Genomic DNA, 27,776 nt, shown 5'->3' with positions numbered 1-27,776 from the left:
AGCAGCATCCCATTCGCATGCCGCCCTAACGTGGGTCATTATAACCATAAAGCTGCGCCCACTGGAAAGTTACTAGACTGAACGCACAAGCGATCTTATTCAATCTTATTCAATCAATGCGCAACCGAAGAAAAGATGTCTCCAACGGGCCCCCGTCACCGTTTTCCGACCTAAAACGAAGGAACGAGGAAACGCTGCTGACTTGGCGCCTGTACACTAAGCGTTCAATGGTGATGGTTGAATGTAACTGTTGCCATTATACAATATTCAGAGTACTTTCGGTAACATTGTTGACATCGTCTTTCAAACGCCTAACTGACGCTAAATACGCTGATGCCGCGCTCCCAAACGATGACACGCATTTCGTGCGAACTCACGAAGCCTTCGGGTGTGCTTCCAACCAACCTATGTTTGTCTTTGCGGTTGGCGGAACTCACAACTTTCTCGGAACGGTCATAGAAAGGCAGTTCTGCATAAACTTATACGCAGCGTCCTACTATGAGCGCCTTCATAAGTCTGCCAAGAACCGTAACCCTGGAACAAAATATTTCACGTCTTCTCAGCGCCTATGCGATCCGACATCCTCTGCTAAAGCTCCCGGGTCACAACCAGTCTTCAACCTTCTTTAGAACAGTGCCGATGTTCCGGTGTTCTCACTGGGACAATAGGGTAAAAAAAAATGAAAAAAAAATTCGACCTGGATAGGCAACAACGGTGACGTGTAAATGTGCTAGTGCAAAAACACATCCTGTCAAAATTGTCAGATGAGCACAACTCTTGTTTCGTTCTCACACGATGGCGTCGATATTAGAGCGTCGCTTACAAAGTACACCACGAACAGGTAACAAAGAGCGCATGCCACCGCTGGCTATACGTATAGACAGAAATTGCTCACTAACACAAAACTAAAAAAGAGCGAAAGCGCCGAAACAGCGCCGTCGAAAATATCGGATAGAGGGCGGCATGGGTACGTTCGTATGTGCGGAGTGGATCCGGAAAGAAAAAAAAAACAAAGAAAGAACGCGTGCGACACGAGACCACCCAATGAGATTAGAGAGTGATATAAGGTTGTTTCCGGAAGTGTCCACACAATGTGTGAAACACCAAGGATCGGCGGCCAACGAGAGAAGCGCATGACTCACTGCGGGCATTAAAATACTTCGCATAAATGAAACAAGGCTACAAGTTAGGCCCCGATGAACAAGCAACGCAAAAACACAAATAGTAGTAACAATAACCTGTTATAGCGTCGAAAACCTGCCATAGAGAGACGGGAGAAAAGAGAGGAAAGAAATAGTGCCTCACAGTGACAAGCGCAAGGGCAAGAAAGCAGCAAACACCAAAGCGACCACGCGGCCGTAATCGCTTCCGACACCAACGACGCCGCTGCCTTCCGGCGCGGCGTCTAAAGTTACCGCATCCGCAGCAAAGCACGCGAAGACAGGGATAAAAAGAGAGAGAGGAAGAAACTCGCGCAGACAACCGCCACCCGGCCTGCGCCGCGCTTATATTAAATTCCTCCTCTTCCCTCCTGTTTTCTCGTCTCCTGCTTGAAAAGAAACGAAAAAACAAACGAAAAGAAGGCGTCACAAGCTCGTCTCGGCCGCAAAACGTGCTAGATTCGTCTTTTTTGCTTGTCATTTCTCTATTTCCTGTGAAAAAAAAAATCTTTTTCTCAGAATTTTTTAGCTCCGAGTCGTTTGCGTTGCGCGCCGCAACAAGCCGCGTTTGCCGGGGTGGCGGTGAAGCAAGGAATACCAACAAAAAGAAAAAAAATCGAATAGATTTATTCGGCGAGGCGCTGTGCCGACGACGGCCCTCTTCTCGGGAGTATACGCGAGACAAGGCTTCAGCCTCCTAACAACGCAAAATTTCGACGGCCATTAAAGTAAACTCGGACATACGACAACCGTTTTCAATCTCGCTTGACGAGCAGGAGCAGAGCATAGCGCTATTACGCAGCTAGGAACAGCGTGAGGCACCGATGGAAACAAAACCCTAACTAACCCAAGCGCGCGCGCGTTCAGCTGCGTAGCTATCGAGTTTCAAAATCAGGCCCAAATTTTTCCCGAGGCGAAGTTGACAGTACCGCTCCTTCGCCTGCAGGGTGTAATAAGCGATAGAGACACACCAGTCCCTTCCCCCCCCTCCACCCTCCGCGCCCAAATGTATAGAACGACAATGCTTACGCATCCTTCCCCGCCTCCACCCTCCCCTTAACGCTAGTTTTTACTTGTTCTTTTTGTTTGCCCTGTTTTGTTTATAATTTACGCCCATTGCAGAAATTACGTTGGCTAAATGACGACGCATACCGTCCCATGGCCCGCGGTCCCTTTCCAGAGCCGAGTCTTTCCTGGTCCATTCGCTCATCGCGGAACACAGTCACTTTGCTCGTTGTATAAGCGATCCCAGATCTGTGCGTCTTTCAGTCGTTTAGGATAATTACGAAAGCACGTTCTTCCCCAGAAGGGCGTATATAGCCTCAACAATGGTCGAAGTGTTGCAATAAAGCGATATCGCCATCCCTTCGTTGATCTACTGGCACTTTCGAAATCGCTAGATTTTCAGCGGGCGAGCGCTCGTGAGTCTAATATACGTTAATATCCTTCGCGCCGAAAAGGCTCAGTGTTCTTTCAATAGCGAGCGACGTCTTGCAAGCTTATCTGTTTAATCCTCTCGTCGCAATTACTTTTTTCCGAATCTTCGCATTTCTTTTCTTTTTTGGCTTTTCGCCATGTAAGCTAAGTGAACTGAAGCAGGCTCGCACAGGGCTCAAATAACGAAAACATCCAGGCATGCCAGGAATTTTCTTTGTTGTTCATTAATACCTTTAGACGCTAGCTAAAACCCGCACGCACCGATAAGAATTAAGACTTGTTTAGACGCGCTACAGAAACTGATTTGCTAGCAGAAGATAGTTACTCTCTATACCGGAAAAGAAGCTGGTTCGCAGATGTGACGGCTTAAGAACCCCTAAGCCACAAGTACAGAGCATTGTTGGATAGCCAAAAATTTCACAGCCGGCGACTCCTCAACATTGTGCCTGCTGGTCAGCAACAATGTTGTGAGGGTTCGCAGCATGGCCTTGAATCCTGTGTATCTTGACGCAAGCAGCTGTTTTACCATTCATATCGTGTATTGTCTCGTAGATTTCCACTACCTTGTAAACCTTCTTCAGTTCTTTAATGGCCGCTGAATAATCAGTGAATATATTTAGTTGTCAGACATGTAGGCAGCTTAGATGTGGCACTTGGAAAGCGTCGTGGATGGCTTGAAGTTCCATTACTAAACCGTTCTGGGGTTTCGCAGAGAAATAACGCTATAGTGACCGCTGATGAAATTATACGCGGTACTGAGGAATAATGTTGTCCCGCCGTTTGGTAGGATAGCAGCATCCGTATTATAGACTTTGCAGGTGTTAGCGCATGATGCATCGATGATATTGTGTTCGTCAATAATATCTGTAGTTTTTGTTGTTGTCTTGCCCTCCTAACCCAGATATCCCGTCTATTCCTCTCCCACTCCAACCCCTTGACTCACTCCGGGCCCGTACAAATTTTTCACCAGCCGGATACACGCACTCTTATCCCACCATGTGTCGGCTCCCTCCCCCTTCACCGTACCAGGGCGGAGCAAGTTGTGCTTAGGACGCTTCGGGCCGTGGTGGTCCTTACACCGGCAGTGAGTCCCAGTGATGATGGCAGATGCGTACCGCCTAATACGGAGAAGTCCAGGCTTACAAACGGAACGCTCTCGTCGCAAGCCGGCCTACGCTACAGTGTCACAACCAACTATGACCTGCTGGATACCTTATAACAGATTCCACAAAACACTGCTTCAATTCATACACAACGCAGGCCTCGCAAGAAATATACAATACACATATACACATGAAGAATGATGCCTTACGGGCAAGTCTTTATCGCAATGAAAAAAAAAAGGAGAAAAGAAGAAGACTCGTGAGGATTAATATGGACGCATTTATTGCTGCAGATTATAAGGGAAAAAAAGAAGATCGCAATAATATATGCTGAATCTAAATAACGAAACCCCATTAGCTCTCTCGCAAAGTAATATCTACGCTGCTGCGCCACTCTATTATCGCAGTATAACAGTAATTTTCTTCAGGCCTCAGTAGCGTTATGCCCCAGCAAAACCCGTCGAGATTTATGTTCCTGCCTTTTCGTATGTATCTCGATACCCAGACATCGATTGAAACGTCGTCGATCGGACTTATGACGGGAAATCTAGCAGTTCGTTTGGACGACCCCGTGGGATTACCGCTAGAGAAAAGAGAGCAGGGGTTGGGGAGGTGTATGTGTGTGTGTGTTGTGTGTGTGTAAAAAAATGAGGGAGGGGGAGACGTCACACATATTGAATTTGAAAACCGCACGCGCCCTCAGAATGGTTCAGGGAGAGAGACCTGCCTCCGAGAAAGTCATGCCGAGCGATGCGTAACGAATAGACGTCTATATTTCACGCCCTTTCCTCCGTGCTTTCGCATCTAGGACTCACGCTTAGTATGCGTAATCCATCTGATTCAACTCCTTACCTGTACCTCTCGGCTCCCTCTTTCTGTCTTTTTGTACCTCTCTTTCGGTATAACTTTTTATCTGTGCAAACGACTGCGGCTTAAAGACGCAAACAAAAAGCGCAAAACTAAGATTTAGGAACAAGAAACGCAAAACACGCAAGCCGACGACGTGTAAATAAAGTGCGTTGAAATGAAGAGCTTCGCGCCCCGGGTCGGAATATTGAGCTCACATATTTACGCATAGGGGGCGCCACCACGCCCCTTGGCGTTTGCTGCGTGACGTTGCCCCGCAGCCGTGAAGCTTTTACGCTGCAGTTTGTCCAGCGGCGAGAGCGAGCAAGGCGTGTGCACCGTCTCGCGCGGATTGCTTGCCGAGGGCGAACACAGTGGGTTAGGAGAAAAGGAAACGAGAAACGCATAAAGCACGACGCAAAGCACGGCCGAGGTGCGACATGATTTATGAAACGACTCCCCCCCTGGCGTTAACTGTCGGTTTTATTGGCTTCCGACGAGAAGTTGCGTTTTCAAGCAGGGAACTATTACGCCGTCGGAGAAAAGTGGAAGAAAGATGAGCAACAAAAATAAAAGCAGCACAACATAAAGCCTGAGAAAGAGAGCGAAGGAAAGAGAGAAATAGAGAACTGCATGCGCGCCTCTGTAAATCTCGGGCTACCATTCACGACTTGGGCAGCAGTCGAGTGGTTCGTAGCTGTAGCGCTGGAAACACAGCTTCGCTGCTCGGTGTAATCAAGATTAAAATCACGTAGCCGCGTACTACGAAGACTGGCATAGCAAAAAAAGAAAGAAAAAAAAAAAGACAAGGACGCAATGCACCGCGTAATGCGCCGCGTAAAGGTACGCATCTTTCGCACCTCTTTCTCGTTTTCCTGGAGCGCATGCTTTTCGCTTAGAGACGAAATTTTTCGCTGTGGAATGCCGTCAACGAAAACAGCGGGCCATTTTGCTTCTAATTATAACAGAGCGCCTCTGTGTAATCAACTGCTCGGCGATGATGACCATGAGTGGCACTGCCATTTTTAATGTATTGGCTTTGTTTAAAAGCTAGAGCAATTCGCTTCGCTCAACCACAAGTCTCCGAGCGTGTCGTTAAGTTCAGTATAATCGTGGTGTGGAGGCGGCCCAGTATCTCGCGGATAAGTCTTAACAGACGCAGTAAGAGACCAATTAAACTAAATGAGGATCCATAAGTATACTCGCGATAACGCGAGCATGGCACGATGTCCTGTCTGGCGCTGTCGTCCACTATACTGCAATTTTATCGCAGTGAAGAAGGGAATGCCTTATCAGTGCAACGTAAACATCGCCTGGCTAGGCACAGCGACGCTTAGTTCCGTGTATCAGGATAACGAAGTGGTGCTACCCTTATTACCGTAAACGAAGGCATTCTTCGGCGTGCTCAGGAGAAGCGCTAACGTGGTTGTCGTTAGCCTGCGGTCAAAAAAGTAACACCGGCAGCAGGGAAAGTAATCTTACGTGTGGAGTGTTCAAGTGCAATATTTTACGTGCGGCCGCAGACGCCTTGAAGAAACAGGAAGTTTCTTAATTAAAAACGCTCTTTCTTTTTTCGCTTCCTTCACCACTAATCTTCCGGCTTGTACAACAAAGCTCATATCTCTACCTCTTTCCAAGTGCCGTTCGTTTGTTAGAAGAAAACTAAACAGCTCATATTAACAAAAGAAAGAAGAGACAAAGGTGTAGATAACCAATTTTCGTAATTCTTACCTGCAAGACAGGTAATAATAAAATTAAATATGATCACAACATGCCGTTAGTCACACGCTTTAAGAGTACTGCTGGACGTTGAATAACGTTTGTTGAAGCGAAGTGCTGAAAAACGTTTGTTGCTGGTTGTTTTTGGACAATCGCATGGTACTTCTCTCTCTATGTTTTAGATACACGCGATGCATGCTTGCCTAAGTGCTGCGTTGCACGAATTGCTAAGCTATAGTTACTCACAATTGTCATGTCGTGTTAGAGATATCGAGCTTCCACCTCTACCACGCGAAATCTCAGAGGAGCCTCCGTAACTTGTTTCTTGTCCTTGAGCTGTTTTATTTTCTTTTTTTGCTTTTGACACAACTTTTTTTTTACACAAACCTTAGTTTTTACGTGCATTACAAGAGAGCCGAGAAAGGACAACTGCCATGGTATCTCAGTTCCAAAACCAAAAGGCTCGACATTTATTTATTTATTTATTTATTTATTTATTTATTTATTTATTTATTTATTTATTTATTTATTTATTAAATACTGCGGACACACGGTCCAAGCAGGGAGGGTAAAATTAGGAAACAGTTGGAACCCTATGTACGGTATATGCACGCGTCCTGATGTAGTATGTCGTGGCGTAAACGAGCAAACGCAAGAAGCAAAGCCTAATTTTAATTTCAAATTAGATTCTGGGGTATTACCACGATCTCATTATGAGGCGCGCCGTATAGTTCTGGAATCCAGATTAATTATGGCCAGATGTGGTTCTTCGACGTGTGCCTAAATCGGGTGCAAGAGCGCTTTTTGCATCCCGTCGCCATCCAAACGTGGTAGCCGCGGTCGGCATCCAACTCGCGATTTCGAGCTCAGCAGCGTAACGCCACATCCATTGGGGCTACCGCGGTGGGTAAAGCGTATACATGTGCATACCTCCAAGACTGATCCGTCTAGTGTACACAATAGCCCTAAGATAACAAGCTATTCGTAGGAGGCAGACGCCTTTGTGCGAACAGCGAAACAGTAAAACTATAACTGCCTTAGCTAGGAATCGCAGAGGCCTTTGTCAGAAGTATGCACACTACTTAGCGCCTTTACCATATGTTCAGTTGTGCGGTGCGGTTCCCGTGGCGCTCCTGACTCTGTAGACCTCGTGAATGGTGGCTACGAGAGTTCGCACAGTTCCCCGGGGCGTTGGAACTTATGGCATACCAACTTCCTTAATTAAGCAGCCTGTAGACTGCATGGCTGGCGGACGCAGGCAACGTAGCCCTTGTACCTTTGGCAAAGAGTGCACATACCGAGGAGTACGTGCTTAAAATTGTCCGTTGTCTTAAGCCCCAACCAGATGTGCGCGTTCGGACGCGTCCACACGCGCCGCGCTCACTCGACGTCGCGACGCGCCCGGTGGAGGAAGAGGGCGCGTACCCAAACGGTGCACGAGTTGCCGCGCGTCGCCGCGCGCTTCGTCGCCGCGCGACGAGAAGTTCTGAGGCTCAAATACACACATTTTAGCTTTCGCCAGCTACCCGTGCCGAGATCGGTCCCCACCGAAGATTAGGCCTAGCGTATCCGCCGAGTCCGCCTGCACGCTATGGGCGCGTCTAGGCTCAGGAATCAAGAAGTCTAACAAGTATAAATCACTTTATATTTCAGCTTTCGCATTGGTGTTCTTCAATAAATCATTTTTTCATGTCTACAGTGCCAGCACAAGAAGCGATGAGCGCCGATGTGACGCATCATAAACAGAGGTATATGTGCTGTCGCCGAAGGCCCCCAGCACTAGCCTGCTCTTCTCTGACGAAGATATATGACTAGACAGACGTGTCGACTGAAAGGCATCACTGAACTAAAAAAAACGTTACATATCCCTCGCGTGAAGAATAAGAAACGGCTTTCGAAATCGGCAGTAACAGCCCATACAGCGTCCCGGGACGGTGGTTCATTTAGTACTTTTTTTGAAGTTAAAATACCAATCGCAAGTGAAAATCGATGTTGTGGCACTTCCGAGCATGCTACTGAATACGGAAAGCAAATTTTCCTTTGTGGTACAGGCGTAAGTTTTATTTGCTGGGCGATAGCGCATCTACTATGTCTGTGCAAGACGTACATCTATGAAACTAAAACTGCTTCTCGATTTTGACATGTGAAATTATAAAATACCAAAACCAGCGTGGCACTCCGATCACAACGCACGCAGCTTGCCCGGGCTTGACTGCACGCCGCGCAAAGAATCGTTCCGGAAGTCACGTTAGTTCACCGTGGTCACGTGAGGTGCGTCTGGCGGGTGACGCGAGCGGCAGCTTCCGGCGCGGGCGCAAGAATCCTAGCAGTGAAAGATCTCCACGCCGCCGCGCGTCGACATGCGATGCAGCCACCACGCCTGACGCCGTATACGCGCTCAGACGCGGTGCGGCGCGTGCGGCCGCGTACCAGCGCGCACGTCTGGTCGGGGCTTAATTGCTGCAACAAAATATGCCTAGGCGTACAGAGTCGTAAGATGCACTCCGCGGCTGTCGAACAGGTAACGTTGTCAAAACAACACGGCGCCGTACCTCTCCGCGTGCTTCCCCGACGTCGCACATTTCAGCCGCCAATGTATTTCAGAAATTAAAGTAAAAAGAAAAAAACAACGAAAGGCAAACACGAGATCTTGAGACAAGAAGCAGCCGAAAGCGAAAGAGAATCATCGGCATCATGAATAAGATTACGCGACAGGCCTGTCGCTTCTCATCGCTTCTGCTGCTGCTGTCATAATGGCGCTCGGGAAACCCCGACGCGAAGGGGCTGCCTCCGCGTGGCAAGGCAAACATCCGCAGGTAATTGCGGCACTATAGTCGAATGCGCTTTTGTTCCTTTCCCGGAACTAGTTAGCTGAAACTATGCGCTCGCTATAGCGAGCTTACTTTTTCGTATGACTCCGCCGCCACCGCGCACATCGAAGAAGAATAGAGGGGAGGGGCCCGACGTTGAAAGCATCGCCGTGTTTGCCTTTCATTATAGCTGCGTTGGGAACTCTGGCATTTTTACCGTTCTTCTCTCACTCGCTCTTTCTCTCTTTCTACTACAGCGAAAGACTTACGGACGAGTCGTTAGCCCTAGAGTTTCAGCTAGCGCGCGCGCACAAAGTCAAAAGACACACTGGGAAGAAGACAGCCGAGCACGCTCCGGGGGCGTCCTCGTTCTCGCTCGCCGAGCTTTCTCCCCGCACGGAAACGTTGCGCCCACACCCAAAGCCCTCCTCCTCCTATACCCTCCCCCCCCCCCTCACCCACGCCGCTAGTTTTCCGGCCACGAGGAGAAAGCAGCCAAGCACAAGAGGCAGTGCGCAAAGTGCAACGAGACGGTAAGGTCTAGAAGAAGGAAGAGCGCTTTTCGCCGCTGAAAAGCGGGCCGATCAGCTTTCGTTCATTAGCCCGAATTAAGAGCAGGCAATCCCTTCAACGAACCTCCTGCGCATCGTGCCAAAGAGAAGCAAGCGAGCCCGAGCAAAGAGGCACAGAAACGGAGCAGTGGCAGAAGCAGGTATACAGAAGGAGGGCGCTGGCGCTGGCGGCAAACCCGAACGGAAACCTAAGCTGCAGCTAATGGCAGTCTCTGGGAGGCAGAAGGCACAAGCGAGAGTGCGTACGTCGATAAAGAACTCGCCGGCGCGTTGTAGAGATCATGAGCCCCCCACCCCAGCTCCTCAATATATATATATATATATATATATATATATATATATATATATATATATATATATATATATATATATATATATATATATATACACGGTACCGAAAGAGAAGCTCGTGGCACCTATGACCCCACTGATTAGTAGTTCGGATACACTCGTATAGGGTAGTTGAGACACAGTCGAAAGCCTTCACGACGAAATGACATTATATTACGAAGAGTCCCTAATGTTCTGGCCGAATCCTTATCTTTGATATGTTTCATGTACCTCTACGGCAAAGGCCTCTACAAGGAATTCGCCTGCGCAACGAAGCAATTTAGGCATCCGTGACGGCTGGCTTGTTGATACGGTGAACGCTACCGGCCTCTGCAACCGCCTTATATGTGAGCTGCGGCGCACATCGGGAGCGCCTGTCGACACCAGAGAGAAAAAAAAAACGCGGTGACTGCTGTGAACCTCCCTGCCGTATGTTGGCTGCAGTCGTATGTTCCATTAGACTTATTAAGTGCGCAGTTGAAAATTAGCGACTTCTGTTACTAAGTATCTTTCGATGTCATTTTAAATAAAGGTTATATTTTGCTGAACATATACATTTTTCGGGTCTATTCCAAGCGGTACTGTGCGTGACCTTTACAACGGAGTGAGCTTTATAACGAAGGATTTGGAAGTCCCAAGCGCATCATTATAATAACGTTTCACTGTAGCTGCGCTTCGCCTAACCGCCTAGAACTTTATGCAGGGCAATTTAAACTGTGGCGTGAAAAAACTGAGTGCTAGCTTGCCAACCGCTAACCAAGGCTGGCTAGAACAAACGTAAGAATCCAGCACAAAAAAAAATATTATTTTATTATTCATATTATATGCTTCCGAAAAAGTCGAGCTTCAATAAAATATGAGGGCCGTTATGTTCTAGAAATATTTTCGGTGTGCGAGGCTCGACTCTCGTTTATAGTGCTCGTACTCTATGTAATGCAGTCTGCTGTGCTGCGCCTTTCAAGTTTTCCCTTTCCTTTTCTTTCTCATCCTCTTCAAGAGGGCGGGCGCGGTGTTCTTTTAAGGAGACAAATTGCTAGCCGGCTTCTGTTTCTCTCTGTGTAATGTTTACATGTTTTTCGTGGAATAATATTTATTAATAATAATAATAATAATAATAATAATAATAATAATATATTCACGGTGAAAAGATGATATCATGCGCGATGGCGGCTACACATTTTGTCATCCGGTAAATTAATATTAACAATGAACACAGCGCTCCTCGAATAAATCTTAGCAATATACGTAAATTATCATTGCGTGTGACTAAACGAGAAGACCTCCGCCCTAACGACTCAATAATTTACAGAGGGCTGCATCCACTTATTGAAATTAAGATAGCCGGCATACGTATTCATACATTTTGCGTATTTAGAAGTAGAACAGAGAGTGGAGCCTCAGCGCCGTTTCCACGGACAGGTATATTGCAGGAGCGGCGGTGGTCGAAGGGGACGCGTGGGCCGACAACGAGCAGGGTGTGAGACCGGGTTAGTTGGTATTCCATGCTGAAGTGACTAGCGCAAAAGTGGACACGGGGCACCAAAAAGGCGACAAGAACAAGCTTGTCCTTGTCGCCTTTTTAGTGTCCCGTGTCCACTCTTGCGCTAGTCACTTCAGCCGACAAGCCCGATGGTGGAGAGTTATAATAAGCCAGCGGCAGAGCCGTGGCTTACGCAAAGCGCGTAGGCGGGCTATAACTGAGGCGACACTTACGCCATTCGGTTTTCGGAAGCAGTGCCACTGCTTTGAAGTCAAGCAATCACCTCTTAACCACACTCCTCACAAAACATTCTATGACAAAGGCCAGGTGCACCAACGTGCACGAAAGTGTTTTCCTTCGGGCTCTGTGTCTTGCGAGGTGGTGAGACGAGGCTGACCGCCACAGCAAGGATTTACGGCAATGAACTCGAGACATTGGAACCGCGGACAGTGTCATCCTGGAGCCCCGTTGTTTGCACACTGCACACGCCGCAGCGCGATTGTATACAAACGATGGGGCGAGGGTGATGTCGGGGGAGCTTTTTAAGTACGTATGCAAGGCCGTTGGGAGGGGATTCGGTGGAGATTCGGTTAAGGTTGAAGGAAGACTAAAATTGTAACATTACTGTAACTCTTAATTCGTAGTCTTTAGATATCTGTGTAAATAGTTTACAATCTACCGCTTGAATGTTCCATCTTAACAAACAGTTAACCGCTTGCAATTATCTTCGCAGTCTTGCTAAGAGATCGCAGCACATCCCCTCCTTATTATGTAAGTAACAGATATACAGGATACTGCCCCAATAAAGGAAAATCATGTGAGCGTACATAGTCGTTCTTACTTAGCGCCATTTAATTTCACGCACGAGCTTCGAAGCAGCACATTTGGGCTAACCTACTGTTAACGCAAGGCTTTGAGGGGCGCAGTATTTCGGAAATTCCCGTGACGATTTTGACCACACGGGGCTCCTCAACATGTGCCTGATTCCAAGAACGCGAGTGCAGTTGCATATCGCCCTTATTGAAGAAAGGGCCGCCGCTGCCGGGAGTCGAATCCGCGACCTCGCAACTCAGTTGCAGAACGTCGTAGCCACTGAGCCAGGTAAGCAGCCACAGGAACGCGATAAAGAGCGCCGAAAAAGGAATGAAGGAAGGCTCTTGCGCTGCGATGAATATTAAGAGTTCGAGCCTTATTGCCCGCTCTGTACGCCATGAATGTATATGACGAGAGGAAAGGAGATTCGAAACTATGAAATTAAAAAAAGAAAAAAGGAAATAACGCAGCGCTTGACAATCCGGAAGAAGTTTCGTAAAGAAAGCACTTCGCAGGCACGGCAACAAAGCGCTAAAGGTACACGAGCCAAAGCAAACAGCAGTCAGGCGATGGTCTTCAGAGAGGGAATAAACAGAGGGTTCGTCGACCAGCCTGCTGGAGCGTGTAGGAAAAAGAAAAAAAATAGTAACACAAAGAAAAAGACGAAAAGCTCTAGAAAAGCATAACGAGGATGAATAGTAACTATTCGGAAAAAAGCGTGCCGAGAGCAAACGCAAACAGAAGAGGTCTATCAGTTTACAGTCGAAGTCCGCTGCTAGACTGCGAGGCGCCCTCAAGAGCGAGCGCTGCTGAAACGCGAGTAAGCAAAACAAGGGAAGGGCGTGGGAGGAGATGGTTAAGAGGACGAGGGAGCGTTCACAGAACCGCACCTCCCAGTAACAACGTAATGAAGCCAGCGAGTAGATTCAAGGAGCCGGGCTTGAGAGACGAGGGGGGGGGGGGGGGCATTTCTAGAGCGGGCTTTAGAGGTCGATCTCTCCGGGGGAACCCTACGGCCGTTTATCCAAATCACGTTAGGCCGAAATTAAGTTGTCTGTGCCCCCGTTGCGCGCGCCGCCAGGCGCCACCAGCAGCAACACTTTGCTTTGCTGTTTGCTATTCACAAACTCCGCCCAAGGCCCCAAGAAAAGCCAGACAATAGCAGCGGACCATTTTAGCATCGCCATGCGAGGCGGCTGGGAGTAATGCGAAGCTTGTTTTTTCATTCTTTTGTGCAGGAGCGAATGAAATATTCGCCCCGAGGATGATGTAAAGTCGCTGAAGACCTCGCAAACCGAAGGAGTGCAGGAGCGAAGGAACGCCTTGATAGGTTCAAAGACGCTACATGCTCGTTTAACGAACGATGCGCATCCAATAAATTAGCGGTTGCTCGCGTAGGCAATATGATGCGACACGGTATAGCTGGGAGAATTCAAGTAAATTGCAGAAAATTATATCTAATGGAACACGCATTCAGCAAGCTTGTCAAAAGGGTAATTGCGGATAATAGTATTTCATGGAGCGGGAACCGGGGCGCGCCAGCGTACATATATGAGAACAGTAGCAAGTTTCTCGTCTCAACTGGAAAGCGTGCAGGTCAATTAAGGCTCCGTTATCTTCGCTGCTAATATTCAAACTTAAATCCGTCGATTATTATGGTTTACCCGCGGTATATGTGAACGCTTATAGTATACAGTATAATTATGGGGGCAAGCTTTACCATATTTGGGTTATCCCCTAGCCCTACGTGCGGCGCATAAATTGAATACGCGTACCGTACGAACATTTCTTGCTCACCAGCGCCGTCGTAACAACCTATGCGGCGTCCCTTTGTCTTCGCCATTTGTTCATGTGCAATTCTCGGGATCAGAGTCTGCTTTTACTGGAACGTCGGTTCGTAAGAAGACTGCATAAACAACTGCATAAAGCAGCGTGATGACGCGTTTACGAGGAGGACGGTTCCTTGCCAGGAACACCGGTCTCCCGCACCTACATCTGTCGTTGCCTAAAACGGTCGCCAGTGCCGGCGTTGACACAGCAGAAAAAGCGGAGCCAACAGACCCCGTAGCGGTGACGAAATTCGGGGCTGCGCGCGCGTCAGGAGGCCCCATCCGGACGGTTGATAAACACGCGAGACTGCTCGCGAGGGCCCGCAGAAGCAGAATATCAGCGGAAGCGGGCTACAGCCAGCCCACAGGTCCCGCACGGCAGCGGCGTTTATAAATACACGGCGCGTAGGCAAGTATGTAGAGGAGGCGATCACTGGTCGATGCATGCCGCGGCGATGGGTCCATGACGCTGGCCAGACGCGCCCCCGCTTACGCTACTGCACGTAGACAAACAGGCCACGGTCGTCCTCTGTTCCGAGAACGAAAGGAGACGGGCTGCTGGAACGCAGGGCGCTCTTGAGGTCGCCGCGTATAGGGACTCGCGCTGCTTCGACGCGCCGACGTACTGCTGATTTGCGCAACGTTCGGAGAGCGGCGGCAGTCGTTGTGGCAGTGACGTGGCGCCCTGCATTCGACATAGCACTGCAGGACGTTCTCGATATTTTTAAGCATGAAATGATTTTGGCCGCCGTTGTCGGCGGCCTTCGAGTGACCTTGTGCTAAATGCCAGAGCCGTTATCCGGGCAAGTTGACAAGGAAATCTATTCACCCATAGGCGCGCTTACAACTGTGGTATGTACGTAAAGTACAATATAATGTACAGCACATGTAATACATCATACTTTACGTAAATAAAACAGATTAGCAAATGAAATAATAAATGGTGTCTGCTTGACACTGGCTTTGCACACACAACAACAACAAAACATCATTACAGCGTCCACGCAAAAGCATTATTGTCAGCCTCGAATTTATGAGAGACACTCGGGGAACATATAAATACAAACTCTCAACTCAGGCTAACAGAATTGAGCATTATTCTGGCTGTAGAAATGCTTTGCCTCGGGAGATGGTTAGGTACCACGTAGACCAGCGGCGAAGAAACTCGGTTTCACCGGCAAGTTGCGAGAAGAAAACGAGATCATCTAGGCAATTAGTCAAAACATACGGAAACGCGCTCTCTGGCCCCCAACCCTTATCTACAGGACCGCATTATATAAGCTAGTTACTGCTCAAACAAGGCACGCAAAAGTATTGCTTCCGATTTTTCTTAATGTTTGTTCACAATATCACTCAAGCTGTAACTTTCAGTACGATGACGTTTTATTTGTCATTTGCCAAAAAAGCCAGATACAGGCCACCATACACTTCACTGTCATCTTTTCGTGCTGAGAGCTGTGCTTTTTTCAACGCTGGCGGTCCGCGAGTTCTACGGCGTGGGTTTTGCGTTGCATCGAGAGATGGCGCCACGCTGCGTGGCGCCTTCTTCTGGAGCTTTTATTCTTCTAGCTGGGCAGTGCGCTCTGTCTCCCTGGCGTCTTTCGCTGCCTGTCATGCCGCCTTCAGCCGGCTTTCTTCTTCTAGTTGGGCAGCATCCATGCATGTGAACCAGCGCACAGTATGGCGTGATGCAGTACAGTGCGTTGGAGTGTGCCGTTGAGAACATGCACTACACCCATTTTAAGATTGTGGCTAGTATCATCTCCAACCAATCTGCTTTGCTGGTTGCCATTTCATGCTTACATCTACTCTCGATTACGGGAGAGCCAGCAATTTGTTTTTAAAGCAATTGTGCGTAATTTCACAACGTTGGAGGATGACGATACACCCAACAACTGATAAGAGACTGAGGTAAGAGCTGGTCTTACACTGAGACAAGTCAACACCCGCGCAATCGTGCGTCCTTAAGTCCAACTGCGGTTCCCGGATATTGTCCGGCCAGCCTTGCAACAGCAAATTATATAAAACCTCCTCAGGGGTCATTTTCGCTCAGCCCAAATGGCCTGAGACCAGTTACCGTGGACAGCGATGAGGTAACGAGATAATCGATAAGGCAAGGACCAAACTACGCTGCACCTTGCGTTAATATTCAAGCTCTGGACTATTACGTTTGTAAACAATTTTTATAAAAATTAGCGCATGTAGTTCTAGCATTTTTCGTATGGCTCGCGTGAACTTACTGGATGACTATAATGAACAATGTACCATCTTAATTTCTCGAGCACATATCTCTCTCATGCTTTCATATAGCCTTTTCGCCCAAGCATGCTTTTCCCAGATGTTTATAAGATTACTTTGCATTCGCATGACATTTGTGAGTGGCTGCTCTGTTCATCACATGAACGTTACGTTATTCTCTTGGCCTTTTGATCACATTTTAACGTACACGCACCAACACTTCTTTCTCATCGGGGAAATTTAGCATCGAAAGGGACGGAAAAGGAAAGAACTGCCGAAAATGTTTTCCGCAGAGAGACTATCGCAAGCGCAAGACAAGCAAACTGTCGGCAACAAGTGTAAAGAAGTATTCGCACCGTAATCTACTTCGGCGGCAACACGCAGGCGTCGGATCACTTGTATATTCAGTTGAGTTCCAGAAAATAGTTTTGCCTATATCTCAGCAAAAAAGTTCGCCGCGTCTAACAAGCCCTCCATGTGTGCTTCTTTCAAAGCAGCTGAAATAGGAACATTGTTTGGAAACGCTTTCAATGTGACATGAGAGTGTGCAAAGGATTTACAGTTGTTAATCCGCTTTTCACGACTTAGCAGTCGCAAATGTCGCAAACGCCCAGCAAGGGAACAAGAGAACTTTTCGCAGTTCCAGGACGGGCTTGAAAGGGTTAGCGCAATTTGCAAACTTTATTTCTCTCTTCTTTTCTCTCACTCCGTTGTTGTCGTGTAATCCCCGGAGTGACAGAATAGCGCTCCGGCGCCGAGCTCCCAGAGAGGAGCCTGCAGCACATATGCTTCGTTCAATCTTTTGGAAGGCACAGGGTAGCAAACCGGACGTGCGTCTGGTTAACCTCCCTGCCTCCCTCTCTCTCTCTCTCTCTCTTGGAAGGGACGTGCTACGTTTGCCCGCGTAAGTATCGCAGAAGCTGACCACTAACTGAACAAAACTTTGAATTATAAAAGAGCGGATCCTCCGAAACGTGCGAGTCAGTGTTACATTCCAGTCAGCGACCGCTGTTCTGGTTAAGCAGCGCAACCAAACAAGTTTCAACGAGTTGTAACCTGAATGCTCAGGGCGGATCGCTGTTATTCCGCGGGGATGCATGCTCACCGAAAGATGAGAAAACAACACGGAAGCGTAGAACGATCAGAAATGAAACTAGGAACGAAGTAGACGATTTCTTTTTTTTTTTTTTTATGCTACGTCGAACAGACTCCATTCTATGGAAAAAATATAACAGTGCTGTTTGGGGCCGGTAGAGTTCGCGAAAAACTGAACACAAGCTTCGAGTTTTAATGGATTGCAAGGCCACGCTTATAGCTAGCCGACGAGGTCTCCTCTCACGTATTCCGCGCCTATGGTTGCACCGCACATTCCATAAGAGATCATGTACGAACATCTGACGCGTCTGGAGCCTGGAATTCACCGTTCCCGAACGAAATATCTCGGATAACGCGCCAGCTGCCCTGCTACTGCATACGTCACTGTCACGTGTCTCTTTCTTTCTTTCTTTCTTTCTTTCTTTCTTTCTTTTTACTGATGATATCCTAGATGGAAGTCCAGTGCAGGCACGTAAACATTGCGTGGATCGCAAAGTCTTTAGGCATATGACGAATCCGGTACGCGAATATATGCTGAAGTAACAGTGAGCTGTCAAAAGGCTGAACATTCTACTCTTTGACACAAGCCGCGGAGAGTCTCGGAGGGTATCTTCGTGCACGAGTAGCACGCCTCTCTCAATCAGCAAACGGTAGCACTACGGATATGCCGATGAGAAGCTATGTTTACAAAGCACGTCGCGAGCAGCTAGTGCCGGTCGGCATGGCAAGCACGCAGGTTCGATATGAGTGTTCAACGCAGCTGTACAATCATATGCGACCTTCTTCTTTTTTTGTTGATGAATATAAGGAATAATTCAAAAGCTGCGGGTTCAACGTTAACGACTTCTCGCGCGCAATTAGAACGGTAAAAGAAAAATAACAGCAGCGGTAAATTCCGACGCATTCGGAATCGTAGTGAATCGTAGTCCGAAAGTTTCGTAGGTGAAAATTTAAAGATTGAGAATCATGAACCAAGGAAGAGGTCATCAACGAAGTTTCTTTGATGAATGAGGCCCATTTTCGAAGTTAGAGGGCAGATTGGCCGATAATCTCCTTTCTGCTTAGTCGCGACTCAATCAGCCGGTTCTTCCAGTTGCTGTGGATCCGGCTTCCTTACGAAAACAAGACTGCAGTCACCTGTCTGGTTATTTTTGGTTGGTATGGTATAGATTACAGCTCACCAATTCACTGCTGACTTTCTGCAGTGAAGTGTCCTTACAGAAAGCCACCTTCCAGGGCAGCTGGGCTGTGCTGTGCGCAGCTATGACAGCACTGTTGCCCTAGCCTGCTCACCTCAAATAGCTGTATTCTTACTCAAACACATGTACTACTCGAATTTCGTCTACACAATTCAAAACCAAGTGCTACGTCCCACTTTAATGGTTCGGTGATCGGTAGTATTTTGCCAAACAAGAAGCCTGCGGTGCTCTCGTAAGAAGCATCGGTATTGTCTCCTCAAACACGATATCGTCGTGCGAGATTGCGTACCATCAAGAGACACTAAAGGCAAAAATTAAGTCGAGCTGTATTAGTAAACTACATTTCGCCGATACAAAAAAAAAAAAAATCCACACCTACCATGAGAGAAGGTTTAGTGTAACTGAAAAGGCGCCACCACAAAAGACAAGACGCCGTCCTGAAGTTCTCGCAAGAGCAAGGCCGGGACGTCGCTTATGTTCACGTCGTCTGCTTTGCATGGCGCGAGTGAACCAATCATAGAAGAGCTAGCGCGCAGGTGGTGTCAGTTCGCCACGTATCAATCTGCGCATGCGCCGCGCCACTATCACTTTTATAGGAAAAAGGAACGCATTGGAGGTAATCATTTGCGATCTCAGAAAAGCGACAAACATATATGTAGCGTTTGACTGTACCGAACCTATGTAGCTGCAATATAACCGACGCCGAAGCACGGAAATACATTTTGTTGCGTACACGGCGCCGTGCACGTGAAGCATGTGGCGGTGCCTTGGCACGTCCGGAATGTTTATTTTCACACGGAGCGTAGTTAGTCTTTTTATCGGGAAAACCGGACTAGATCGCATTCTGTAGGAGCGAAAGATCAAACTCGGCAACTTTCGAAAATCTTTACAGAGCCGCAACGGGTGAAATGCGAAAATGTAGAAAGCACCTTGAAATTCGTAGTGTCAAATGACGTAAAGGCACCGCGGCCTCGGCAAATAAAGAAAAGAAAGGGGGAATTTTTTTTTGTATTTTAGATATTATTCTTTTCCCAAGAATTTAAAAATATTGTTTTCAATAACTTTCTTGATATAGAATAATTTTGTGTCTCACTTTAGTGTCCCGTAATCACTTCTGATGTTCTATTTTAGTACGTTGAAAGTAGTGGGCACGTGCTTTTTGGACAGCAATATTTCATTTTGTTAAAACCATATCTCTGAATGTTACTTGATTTGTTTTTGTTTTTTGTTTTGTTTTTTTTGAGCACGCTTGCATACCATGTATCTCTGTTTGTTTCGTTAGTGTGAGTTTCTTTAGTATGAAACGCAGCATCTAGCGCAATTTGCCACGATGACGCAGATTACCTCAAGAGGTGGACATTCATTGCACTGCAAATCGCAATGACCAGGTGGCTAATTTACGAAATCGTTAGCTGGCTTTCTGCTTATTCAATTTAGGGCGCAAGATGTAATGCGAAATCGAACCCGTGCAGTAGCGAAATCACGTGTGATTAGCAGAAATTATAAGACTACCGCCAAATTCGAGATAGCCTTCTCCAAAATTTGCTAAAAAAATGTTGTTAGAGCTCTTCCTTTTCTTGATCTATTATTTTATTTTTGCATTTCTAAGCTGATGGCACGTGTTAATGAATAAGAAACAAAATGCACTCACCGAAACAGTACTTTCTCGCCAGCAATGGAGGCCCCACTAGCCCCCAAGGTCATCTGTTGAGGGAGAGAAATAAATAAAAATGGGAGCAAGACGTTAGCACACTCGTCTTCGTTTTGGAAGCCGAAGAGCCACCTCCCCTTTCTCGAATTCAACCGAACGTTGTTCAGCCTTCGCAACAAACTCATGTAAAGTTATCGCTGTTTCTTTTTTTTTTTTTTTAACATACAAGCGCTTCAAGAAGTCTAGATATGAAAACTTCAAATGCGACAGCACAAGGAGTTTTATAGAAAGAACTTAAAAACAGATAGCAGAAGATATAGCGACGAGAAAGACGCGTCTGGAGCGAGTAACCTGCATTCTGAAAGGAAGAAGGCGAACATTGCAGGCATTACCGCATCGCATTTTTGCATGCGGGCCGCCGACATGTAGAGGCAGGCGCTACGGGAGTCTCGAGAGGCCATTGTCTCCGCCCCGTTTTTCCTACCTGCTCCGGCGAACGACTCGTTCAGGCCATTATGACGCTTTTCTTTTTCTTCCTAGCGCTACGGAGTACAGCCCTGAAGCGGAACGTTCCAAGCAAATACAACAGGCGGCACCACGCCCGAAATTCCTTAAAACTACGTGCGCCCCAAACTGTCATTTCCGGTTTTACGTTCCCTCTTCTCTTCTCGGCCCCAGTGTGCTGTAGCTTGCCGACCCCTTTGCCGCCGTTCGGTGCTCATTCTTTTTTTTTTTTTTTTCCTCGACGACGCGGTATATACGTCGCTCCTTACACGCGCCACGCCATGTCTCTTCAGAAGCAGCGACCCTCGACCCGCCTGTTCGCCGCCTCATCCGGCAGGACGGTTATTTTCCGACGAGGCGACGGCGCACGAACAATGGGTCGGCTACAGGGTGCGCGCACTTTTTCGTCGATGATTTATAGGCGTTCTGAGACAACGGCACGAGGTTCGGGGCTCGAGGGAAATGCGGACGGAGCGCGAAGGGAGGAAGACACGGCCGGGGGAAAGAACTTTCGTGCGGGCCTCCAAAACTGAGCAACGCGCGCGCGCGCGCGCGCGCGCTCAGGAGTACCAGGCGCGTTTTATTATGCACGAGCACGAGCGTGCCACAACCGCGCAAGCGCGCTTTATGACGGGGGACGATGGTTTTTTGGGGCTACCGGCGGGCCGCCGAGAGAGGGGGCGCTACACAACTTGTGTAACCCCGATGTAACAGCGCGCGCGCCTAAGGAGCCAGGCCATGCGTGTACGCGCGCGAATGAAGCTCGATGAAGTCAAAGCACGCGACTAAACTTGGGGGAGGGGGGGAGGTGCTGGGGGTGGCATAACAAGCTGGGAGGGGAACCGCCGGGCAATTAATCTAGATCCGGGCGCTGATTACAGCGCGGCTCGCCGAGGAGGGACCAAGTGCAGGGAGCACGCGGTAGAGGAAGCAGAAAGGAAAGAAGGGTTACCGACAGAGGACGCTGACGGCTTAAGCGCTTGCGTTTCGCGGCACGCTGTGAGACGCTGCATTACAGTTTTCGAGCGCACGGGCTGTGTGATGACACCTCGTTAACGCGACGTCAGGCGTTGGTGAACCCGCGAATATTCTTCGGTCGTTTCTCTAATGATATCTTTGGTCCAGTGTGCCGAGATTAAAGCGTCCATGGTCGGTCCTGGTGTCGAAATGGGAGGGTGTAACACTACACTGCAACGTCAGCCCGCAGGTGATAGAGAGGAGCAGCAGAAATGGCAGAGTGGTTAGTCAGCTAGTTAGCCATTGCCACCTGGTATTGGGCGTGTTTCTACTGTGCAGAGGGCGAGAGAGAACAGAATAAATGTTTGAAGAGGAAGGTAGAAAGCAGAAAGTCTGTGAGTACACGCACGCACACCCGACTAATCGGCACGCACTGGGTAAGGGTAACATAATCCGCAGGCCTTCAAGAATCGAAGATATATGTATGTTCTAGCTGTTCTACTGTTCAGACGACGACCGAAGCCAAAGTCCTCACGCCTTTTGCATGTCAGTTGTCGGTCGTCTAGCTCGCTTACACTGGAACAGAGAGTTGCTTGGTCGTTGGACCAAGCTCCGCAAGTGGTTGTATATTTAGCTTGCTCCAAAGAATTCAATTCCGCCTATAACTGGCTGTCGCTGCTGAATCCAAACGGCCGACAAGTGAATCGCTGAGGAAAAGGAACGGCGTCTGCCGGCTCCATAGTATCGCAGATTCGAGAGCACTGCGTTGCCAAGAGTATACCCGACACTCCGTAAAGCCAGACGTAAATTACCCTTAGAAACGTACACCATTCCCTGCTGGCGTACAAAAATGGTCCAGCTAAAGTGTCGAGCATGTCGCGAGTTATGTAAAGGACAGACTAGAAGTAGCTGCAACTTCAAACTGACAAAATGGTGCGTCAGCTACTCTTCTTCTCACGCCAAGCAAGCTGTAGAATTATGCCAATAACTTCTTAGCAGATATAATAGATAGTTCTTAATATTCAACGCAAGTGACCATCTGATACGCTGCACTTTTATCGTCCACCTGGTAATTCATATTCAGGTGCCTAAAATTACGAAAGTTACGTAATGTTGCTGAATACAGTTCGTCGTCGGATACGTCTGACCGCGCCGCAATAAATTGCACCTTACAAACCGAGTTCTCCAAGGTCCCCGGCTCCAATATTAGGCGTGCGTATAAGTATGAGCGCGGAAAACGTAATAAGTTCATTACATTGATTAGCCACTTTTCATCGCATAGTCCACTCTAGTTGAAAAGAAAGCCTACACTCATACTTCTGCCCCGACTCAAAAGCCTCCGCCGGCGTAGTCTTGCTTACGCTGCCTCGGCCGCAAAAAATATAGTGTCGAAAATACGACAATCCTTCAGCTTGAAAATGAAATCAACAGCCAGAAAGAAAGGTAAACGAGTAGCAAAGGTGTCCTATACCCCTGACACACTGGCAAAACTAAAGTCCTTTCCAGTAAACCCCTTTTGCTACTCTGAAATACCCTTTGCAGAAAGGAGTTGCGCCGATGACACACGGCACCGCACTCCTAACCGCACTGAACTTCTTTAGGTAGTTCCTCAGATGAACGCCGCAAGAAAAATAGCGCTGGCTGTTAAAGCCACAAGAGAGAAAACATTCTTAAAAAGCTGCGTATTTAATTACACTTAGCTACTGTAGAACCTAAAAATATATTTTTCCATTGTTGATGGCTAGTAATGCTTATAGTCGTTTGTTTTATTCGCGTTTTTGCGTTGTTAGCAGCCATTTAACTTGGTCCAGCAACTATGTGCAGCGGGTGTTTTGCTGTCCGTGCTGTTTATTCTGGTGATGCCCACGTTTCTGTCGTCTTTTTTCATGTCTTTGTCGTCCCTTCCTTCGTGCGCGCAGGCGTAACGCGATTTATTCAATATGTTATTCCAACAACTGTGGTTTCTTCTGGGTATTTCCTGCGGGCGCTGATTGTGCAGTCTCCATCTCGCGACGTGAACACACCACATGCGCGCAGCAAACGACGACGACACTGCCGGAATTCAACATGGCGGCACTAGCGACGTTATGCGAGCGTTTGAGAGTACAGCTAGAGGGAATCTTCAGTATTCGACATATTGTATTACCGCTAACAATTAAAGCATTTTCGCAAGGTAAAAAAAAATACCTATGGGCAACGTAGTTGTGTGGCAGGTTTCCTTCTATTGACGAGTTGAGCACGCTGTGTGCGAGAGTAACTCCTTTTCCGCTCGAAAAGTAGTTGCGCGATCTCCTTTCCCGAAAAGGGACCTTGCCGTAAAGGAGAAACTCCTTTGCCGTGTGTCACTGCACTTGAACGCCTTTCTGGTAGATGTCCCCTTAACTAAAGGACTTTATAGAGTGCCCGTGTGTCAGGGGTATAACAGATCACAGAGAAGCGCGTTGCCCTACGCCGGTATCACCCACTTCCCTTCTCGCCAAATACCCCTTGCGAACACTGTAGGCAAACAAATTATGGTAGCAACGCAACAACAAAAGCTCTAGTCTAGAAATGTTGATCTATATCACGTTGATGTCGTTAAATGTCAATATGCACAAGCTGAACCAGAAACAAGCTAGTCCGCGAACTCCGTGCGAGCCACCACGGCGCTCAACACTCTGAACACAGCAGCTGTTCTGGCTGTTCAGCCTTTTTTGCCTTCCGACACCGCACAGGCGGCCGAGTTGACGAGGCAGAACGGTCGAAGCGCGATCTCCGATAGGGCAGCCCGAGACGGGGGCAGGGATTTATCTCCAGCAGCCCCGCGTTATTAATTAGCCCACGTCCGTGGTGACACTGCACCGCCAACGGAGGACTCCACGGCGGAGAGGACTTGGGCGGCGACGGAGGCTGCGAAGAGAATATACATAGGAAAACGAGGCTGCCGCGGTTGCCGCATAGGGGAGACGTGCGCCATACATTATCGGTCAGGCATGACAAATTACAAGACGCAGTGTTCCGACGTCACGCTTCAGTGAACGGGGGTAGATCCAAGTAGCCCTCTTCGTCGGTTCCGGCACTCTGTGGGTGCCCTGCAGAGAATAGCGAAGCGCTCGCTGCGCATAGGCGGTGATCGAAGCGCGCGACGTGATACGACTGCGACCATCACCGTGCGGGGTAACAAACGCGCAGCGTTCGCGGCGCTCGCAACACCGAAAGTCGCCGACGTCGACCAAGAGCGCCGGCATCGTAGCGCCGGGGGGCAGGACCCAGACGCGTTCACAAAGTGTCACGCAACGATATGTGTCGTTTCTTCGTCGCGATAGCTCGGAGACATAGGCGCACAGTGTTGGATCGGTGTGATGACTATGACGAGTCTATTTTCTGAGCTGCCAAGAGACTTCGAGAGTTCGAAGAAGTATAGTTCAACAAGAGCACTGTGGTTGCGACGCCTCTTTAATGGTCACAGATGCCATCGCAACAGGCGGCGGTCTATAAAATATGCAAAGGGGTTCTATGCAAATAAACTTCCGCACTGTGCCAATGCTGACTCTTATGAGGCACCAATGACGGCTACTGCGCCAAAGCACAAAACAAGCGGGGCGAGCCCCGATTTCGCGAGAATGTGATAGATACGATAAACACGTAGATACGATAAGCAGCGTTAGAGAAGAATGATGTTTCTCGCATGGGGAAAGCCGAAAGACAGACAGGAAAGGCAGGGAGGTAAACACGCATAAGGTAACAAGGAGGACGTTTCTTGCATTCTATTCGGTCTTGCCTATGCATATATATGCATTCTTCTCATAGGATATCGGGTTGATATGATGAGACGTTTTTCAGCATTTAACAATGATTTTTTTTTATATATAGTTATATGTGGCGCGAAACACACCCAACTGGGATGTGAAGTAGTGATGCAGAGGAGAGTGAGAAAAGAACAAAGGAAGAACGACGCACTCAGTTTTAGCCCCAACATACTGGGTAGTGTGTAAGACGTCCCGATGACATTGAGTGTTTCCCGCATAGAACAGGTCAAACCTGCAGAATGTGCAGAAACCTGAATAAACCTTCAGAACCTCCGAAGCAGTAGTTTTATGTCCAGCAATCCCCACTCCTCCTCCCCCTTCCTCGCCTTACGACATCTCATCGCCCAATGCAAATTTACACAATCGCAACACCGGCACAGGATACTGTATCGTGTACGCGCTCTCACATTCGTCCCTAGTGTACCACGTAATGTTTCTCAGCCTGTTTGCAAGTGCGCCTTCTTGCACAACACTTCTGCTCAACTAACAGCGTTCGACCTGGTGCGTGAACATTTCGAGCGTGTTACTCAGTAAATGGACGAAAACGCCCCGAATGGCGTGTGTGCATACACAGGACCCTTTAACGGCCCCCTATAGCCAGACGTGTCGGCTCGAGAACATATCCTTGCGAAAGAGATGAACACGAGAATTCTGTAGCGCAGCGCGATGCGACGAACTGTATACAGCACTGGCCGCGTGTCTAGACGGTGACGAGTCTACCAGAACAAATTTAATTGCCACCATCGCAGCTCCTCGGCAACATCTCCAACTACATCGTTCGCCGAGGATGCCACGCGCAAGTGAGCAAGTGCCGCTTAAAACTCTCCTTCCCTCCTCACGTCGGTTGATCGACCCTCGTCAAGGGCGTCGTGCCCGTTATTGCGCAGGCTTTTCCTCACTTCAGCGGGAACACACAGCCAGACCATGCTCAGCCAACTGTGCTCCGTGAGCGTTGTAAGCTACATTGATGCCTTCTCTGTTCTCAACACAAGTGTCCTTATCGGAACGGAAAGTTTGCCGCGCGACCCGTGGCGGGTAATATAAAAAAAATTGCTTTAAAGTTCACTATGGCGATAAAGCTCATTATAGCGCCATGGAGCTGCGAAAAGCATTGGGCAACACTGCACGGAACAACGGCGCATTTTGTTTGCGCAACCCGAGTCGTTAAACTCACATAGCTAATCCCTAACTCGCCCTAGGCAGGAATTCGGCGTGAAGATCGAGTTGCCAAAAGCTGTCTGCAGAGGAGGATAAAAGCGAGAGAACAGAAAAAAGAAGTGCAAGCCCGCGGTCTCTCACGGACAGGAAAAGTTTGCTCGGGTTCGACCGCGCTGCTGCTTTGGATGCGCAATCAGGCCACGGTACACCTACTAATTACTCGCTCCGTTACGTCCAATCGACGCTCCGAAGCTCGGGCTCTCTTCTTTGCCCTCGCGCTCGTTCTCGCTTTTCGACTTTGCACGCCCGTTCTTCTCAGAACACACACACACACACACACACACACACACACACACACACACACACACACACACACACACACACACACACACACACACACACACACACACACGCGCGCACACACACACACACACACACATACACGCGCGCGCGCGCGCACGCACGCACAAACGGGCACGCGCGGTGGAGTCTTATACCGAGGCCTGCATTTTGGTCTGCACATTACGCGCTCGCGTGCAGGTGACACGTTTGATGCGGCTGCAGCAGAATTATAAACAAGAGCACAGATCCTTCTTAATTTTTTTTCTTATGCAGACCTAAGCGTTGATGCGCAATGATGTTCAAGAAAGCTTGTGAATGACTTTTTAATGTTATCAGTGTAGCTAGGTGGAAAGACACTCAAACGACATATAATCTCGGAGCACACTAAAGAAGGCGAAAGCGCATGCCAGTGTTAGCAGACAATCGACCTAATTATTTCGTCGAAACTTCAATTAATCAGTGCTTCGAGGTGTTATACTCCGTCAATTAGTTGAATACGTATGTGCACACCATGCATAGTGCATGTATTTATCCCGGAAACACAAGGCCATGCAAGCTTCTCGAGGCTGAAGCACTTAAGTGCCATACTCTGAAGAAAACAAGCAGTGGCCCATTAGAGGAGCCAGACGAATTCAAAGCCCGGCTACTACAGAAATAATGAATCCTTTTAAGCTGTTCGTGTGCACGCAAAGGCGAATATTTCTTTTCGATCATCAATATAATTAGATTCGCACGAAGTGCGTCT

The 27,776-nt window shown here is 48.2% G+C and overlaps 1 protein-coding gene across 3 annotated transcripts in view; it reads right to left on the bottom strand.

Moving 5' to 3' along the window:
• Nucleotides 1-27,776, bottom strand: part of LOC126542193 (uncharacterized) — a 258,073-nt gene that overhangs the window by 18,556 nt on the left and 211,741 nt on the right. For 2 of the 3 annotated variants that reach the window (XM_055077066.2, XM_050189144.3), the window contains one exon: nt 20,283-20,335. The gene's annotated coding sequence lies outside the window, so the exon portion shown is untranslated. Of the gene's footprint in view, nt 1-20,282; nt 21,522-27,776 lie in introns of those variants that run through there. The other variant, XM_055077067.2, reaches the window with a different exon arrangement.

This window comes from Dermacentor andersoni, chromosome 2 (genome assembly GCF_023375885.2).
Source record: "Dermacentor andersoni chromosome 2, qqDerAnde1_hic_scaffold, whole genome shotgun sequence".
Classification (NCBI taxonomy): Eukaryota; Metazoa; Arthropoda; class Arachnida; order Ixodida; family Ixodidae; genus Dermacentor; species Dermacentor andersoni.
Note: the sequence above shows the minus strand (reverse complement) of the source record. Positions and strands in the feature narration are given on the sequence as shown.